General features: G+C 42.2%; 1 long non-coding RNA gene across 1 annotated transcript; it reads right to left on the bottom strand.

Moving 5' to 3' along the window:
- Positions 1-1735: 1735 nt before the first annotated feature.
- LOC115339578 lies at positions 1736-5468 on the bottom strand. The gene is made up of 4 exons (XR_003922768.2): positions 5370-5468; positions 5100-5219; positions 3655-3790; positions 1736-2061 (listed from the first exon to the last, which is right to left on the bottom strand). It is a non-coding gene; the product is annotated as an uncharacterized LOC115339578 (long non-coding RNA).
- Positions 5469-5815: the final 347 nt, after the last annotated feature.

The following is a 5815-nucleotide window of genomic DNA, read 5'->3' as shown; positions in this document are numbered from 1 at the left end:
CGAATGAACCCCTAGGTGTATAATAGAATCTTCTTTAAAATATTCATCATATGACAGCTGATATTTCAGCCATATTTGGCTGGAAAGCTACATTTTGGGGAATGTAGGACTCCATAGTCAATTAACCTAGTATTTTGCTCACCATCTAATTTTTTTTTATCATAACTCATTAAACATTTATGTTAGTATATAACTTGTTACTCTCCTATTCAAGGCTCAGAAAGATGTGCAGACAAGGGTTCCTCTACTGCAGCATTGTCCATGAAAACCTCTGGACTAGCAAGGCTGAAACTTTCCACTTTCACTCAGCCGGAAAACACCACCTTCTCCAAGGTTAGTCACATCATCCAGCATGGTTCTGTTTCCTTCACACTTCTCAGAATCAACACTGCAGGCTGTGAAAACCTCCGTCTGCCAGCAGGTCTCAGGAAGACCATAGACAGGCAGGGGGAAATAAAACAGGGGCTAGAATACTTCACCAGAAATCAGAACAAAGAAGCTATGCAGGGAGAGAAAAGGAGAGAAAAACAGCTGTGTGTTATTCAGCCCAAACATTTCCATCCTCAAACATCAAATGATCCTTTTCTTTTTGCCTCTGTATTCTTACTTCTTTCTTAGAAAAACACTCCCATTTTCCCTGCCCCCTCCTCCCATTTGTTTCCCTACCTGTTCTAAATTACAGCCGCAAACTCCTAGGTCCTACTCCGCCTGCCTTTCCACTGCACCCCCTCCCAGCACAAGTACCTGCTGCCTTTCCCAACCCTTCCCAGTCCTGGTTTCTCGCACGGCACATAAGGCAAGTACACAAATAAGCCCTGCCAGTGCGGAGGGAGGGTGTCACTGACAGGCAAGGCTGCGCAGGATGTTTACACAGCACTTGCTCACACTCCAGCCTTCCTGACACCAACACAGCATTCCAGCATGCTGGTATTATTTTTAAGTGATTCCTCACATGATTAGGACTCTCTCTCCGTTCCCACATGCTACTCAAACACTGGTGGCAAAAAATCCATCCTTACTCTCATCAGGACTTGTTTGTCATCAGAATCCTCCTTTAGTTTTAGTCATTTGCTTAGTTTTAATCTACTGATCTCATTATGCTGGTCTAATTAAAATCATTTGCTGACGAATATTGTCAGTAATGTTACAGTTGGCTAAATTAACACTGGCTTAGCCTTAGCTTTTTTATCAGCTTAACTATGCAGCACTGATTGATGAGCATTTAAACGCAGGAATTCCTTTCTTCAGGTCAAAGGCATAAAAGGAAGAGCTGAAGATTTGAATGTGATACATCAACAAGTATTACCAAAGAAAGTCTGATATAATCGAGCAGAAGGCAAACCAAACGCACCTCTCCACAACTTCCCTGCAAGCTAGGTCGTAACAACAAACATGCATTTGGCCCAGCCTGTTATAACAGCGGGAGCAGAGCTCAATATCTTGCTCTAAAATTGCTGTTATAAGCAACATATCTTGTTGTCTGACTCTTATTTACTTTTTTGGCATAAATTCAGTATTTCTAGACCACAAGTATTCCTACAGACAAAAATTAATTGCAATATTCATCACCATATATGTCTAAATGATAGGGATGCTGGAGTGTTTTACAGTGAAAACACATCCAATTTTAATGAAGTTCAAAAGAAGAAATGTTTATTTATGGATTAAAGTACACAAAGATCTGCTGCTCACACTTTCTGAAATACTGACAGCTTTTTCTTTTTTTTTTTAAGAGAGAGAGAGAGTGCAAGGGAAGGAAAGACTTCACATCTCGTACATAGTTATGGTGAGTGGATCGATGTTCCCAGCAGACAGGCAGAAAGCTCCTGGGTCTTTTGACACTAGTTGAGAATAGATGATATACAACTGAAGTATGAAGACAAAGTTGCCTCTAAGAGGTTGCCTCTGGTGAAAGGGTGGAGATGTTGTGCTGATAGCCCATCACAGCTGCAGGGGGATGTCTCAACATGTCTTGGGAAAGACTGCATATTTCTCTGTTTGGGGCTCAGCTCTGCTACTGTTCAAATTCAGTGACATCTTCTTAACACTCCTAAAGTTATTCTGCAGAAAAGAGGTGGAATCCAAATTAGAAGAGTATCCTGGAGAAATTTATTTTCTATTTATTAAGTTCTTAAGAGAAAAGAGCATAATTAGATATCCAAAATTAGACCCTCTACTGAAGACCTAAATAAAAACAACTTTAAGAGAAGATGTGAAGGCCTCAGAGTGGCATGTAAATATAAGAGAACTATGAAAAAAAAATTCAATATAGAGAAAAATACAGCTCTTGGATAAAATTCCTAGAACACTCTTCCCCACTTTAGGACTTTGCAACCACTGCCTATTGAAGGAGAGCTGCTGCTGGTGGTCTTCAGAATGATCCATTAACTGATGGTGTGCAGAAATATTACTAGAGGGAATATCGGCCTCCTTGAAATACAGATTCAGCCTGCTTGGAGTCAGATGTTGGGAAAGAAAATGCTAACATCACTAAAAAACTGTGGCTGTGCATGGCCTTGACAGTAGTCCACTGGATCAACAAGAATCCAGGTTTGCACAGGCTCCAGCAAGTTAACTAACGCAAGAAATCCTGACTGTATTAAGAAAAAAAAAAAAAAAGTTTTTCTTGGATTTCTCTGTTCAGGCTGGCTGTCTGGATAATTCATTTTTGGGAGGGGCATAAAGGAGAAAAAGAAAATACAATAGGCAGGTAATCCTTACTGCTCTGAGAACCACTGCTAACACCGACCTGCTGTCAGATGATCCAAAGACAAGAAAAGATACAATCTGTTGCCATTATTACAGTCCAAATCCTCTATGGATTCAGCCATAGGAAAACAGTAAGTCCAGAGTTACACCTTAGTGTACATTACATGGACAAAGAAAGAAAAAAAAAGACAAATAATTTTTGCTAAGCCAGCTAACAGCATGCTGCTTCAATACTCTGCCTCAGGCCATGCAGCCTCAGCTGCACCATCTGCCCTGGAAAGACTCCAGAGAGAAAGCAGCAGCTGAGAGTGCAACAAGTCGAGCATCCAGTATAACCATGACTGTTCTGTGCTATGACTTCATCTGAAATCTCACCTCCCCAGATCCTATTTCTTGTTCTCAGACACCTACTTTGTTAAATTGTTATTTTTGATGTGTCCTCCTCTATTGAGCTGTCTTAATTACTTATTTCCCTGTAAGTACTGGTTTCATACGCCTTTCCAGTGTGTAACCTTCTCCCTGAATTCACAAGGGACAGCAAGCATCCTGGGTAACAGGCACAGTGAAATGCCACTTACAATGGAGGTATTAGGCACCAGGAATAAAACACAAGATCAGATTTTTGCAAGAGCAGTAAAACCTTCCAAAATCTTGGTGACATCAATTATTGGAGATAGAGGTAAAATGCTTTTTCATATATTCAGCAGCAAAATTCCCATTGACTTCAACACTGCAGGATATGTCCCTGTGCACTGAAACAAATCATCTGTATATGAATGCAGACAGGAAGAAGTGGCCTCCAGCAAAGCAATTTTTTATCTTTTGGTTCTGAGGAGTAATAGTAAGAAAGTCTCTCCCTTCAATCTGTATCTCAGTGAAGTCACCCACAAAGAGATGTAACATTCTGGATCACACTCTTTTGTTTTCCTTTCCTTGACATCTTACCATGCTTCCCATTTTGTTTATACGTTTCCTTTTTATTCTTGACATGCAAAAGTGACTGACTTCATATGAGGCCATAATGCAAAGACATTTGTGGTTTCCGAGGATTGTGATGTAAGGAATAAAATCCAATGGTCTCCTACAGGGAAGAAATAAGAAGGCAGTACGAATCATCTGCAGACATCGGTGTGAAAACCTCCATTTTGGCTAACAGATCAGGAAGCAGACTGGGGAATACTTAGGTTGTAAAGTGCAAGTCTACAGATTCAGCTGGAGAACGTGACTATCTTGATGGCAGTGCAACAAGACACACACCCTTTGCAACTCTCGTTCACAGGAGAGAAAGAATAAGAAAGAGCAACTCGTGAGCGGCGCTGCCTCAACCTGCAGAGCGGAGGAGCAGCGGCTGTCCCCTGGTTACACGCCGGTATACCCCGAGTCCCTTTCTGCCAACTGCAGAGGCAGCCCTTCCCATGGGGCATCTCCTCATCAGGCCAGAAGACACTCCTGGCAGTGCAGAGACCATTCTCCTAAAAACCGTCCATGCTCCTGCAGCTGTACGCAGGTCCACGTGACAGGGACGGATCCCTCCTATTGAGTGTATGCAATGACTGAAATATTTTGTTACTGTCTTCAGGACATCAATGTCAAATCTTACTTTGTCTTTAGCAGGAGCAGGGCAGGAACCTTGCATGGCATCAGACGAGTTGCTGAATGGAAAATGCACACTACCTGGAAACTGTCTTCAAAACTCATTTTAAAGAATGACTTTGGAAAAATCTGCCATCATTTTCATCTTTACAGATGGATTAAAAAAGACACCTGCAAATAATTTAGAAAGCCGCCTTTGTTTTTTTCACATGCATACAAATTATTTTCTGCTTGTGCTTTTGAATACCTGAATCCTGATTATTTCCACTGGTCTTACTGCTCTGCAGGAAAGCACTGCTTCTCTGCTTCTAGCTCCTCACATCCCTGAGGTAAGGGCAGGACCTGTTCTTACTTGTTGAAAATGACTCTGTTGTCTCAGAGCACAGAGCAGAATTTAATGATCAGAAAAGTACATATTACACAGGCAATTGCAAGCAGTTCAATGCTTGGGATTTTGAAGGAGGTTATTTCTACAGCACAGTTATGTGGAATGTTTTCTGAAATTTTCACACATATATTTGAATCCATCCTTGGGGCCTGGATGTACAGCAGATGGATTACGAAATCTGACTTGCAACTGTTTTATTATCACTGCTTACTGCTGCCAAAGCCATTTCCTTTGATATCTCTGATATAATCCCATCATCACATCAGGCAATACGAAGTGACACCCGGCAGACTCGGAAAGGCTAGAGGTGTTCAAAAACTACAGGAGAGGAAGTCAAATTTCCTAGGCCAGAGAAGAATGTAAAGAGAGGTAAAGGAGAAGGAACGAGCATAACGTCATCTTTACTCACTGCAGTGGGTCCACTTGTGTGTGTGTACATCACTCCCTGCATTCACATTCAGTTCTCAGACTGAAGCCACCGTTAACTCCTTTCTGCTCATGGAGAGGCACATGCCACTGCACGTGACATCTATCAATGAACACCAAACACGCTGTGAGGCTCAGACAGGTAGTTGTAGAAAAAAGAAGGAAAAGCAGCATAACAATACTCTTTACCGACCGAACAGGCCAGAAGAGTAGCCATGGCAGGCAGATCCAGCCATTCATTGTCAGTTCTTACCCAGTGCGGTATTTACCAGCCGAGGACCCTTTGGCAGCTTAGGTTGAAGCAAACCGTTTGTTGCAGTCCACATCCAGGGAGCATCCACCAGGGCCTTATTGCCACCACACTAGCACCAGCTGGCACTGTTTTGGCTGTATCGTAAAGCAGAAGAGCAAACCAGGCAGGGAGACTTAATTTCTGTTCCTTAAAGGGAGAGGACTAGGGCACATAAGGAGGACAGAAAGGAAAGGCTACCTGTAATGACTCTGTCCCTAGCATAAATGGGGGGGCTTACAAGGCTATCACTTTCCATAAACACATTTAGAAGCAGAAGGTTCCCTTTTTGCCAGCTGTGTGACCTATTTATATTCCATTGTATTTTCCACAAGTGCAAATGTGCAAAAGGCAAACTTCTGCCCATCGAACAAAGACAGTAAGGGAGAGCTGTCCCATGATACTGCAGG

The sequence above is a fragment of the Aquila chrysaetos genome, chromosome 3, assembly GCF_900496995.4.
Source record: "Aquila chrysaetos chrysaetos chromosome 3, bAquChr1.4, whole genome shotgun sequence".
NCBI lineage: Eukaryota > Metazoa > Chordata > Aves > Accipitriformes > Accipitridae > Aquila > Aquila chrysaetos.
Note: the sequence above shows the minus strand (reverse complement) of the source record. Positions and strands in the feature narration are given on the sequence as shown.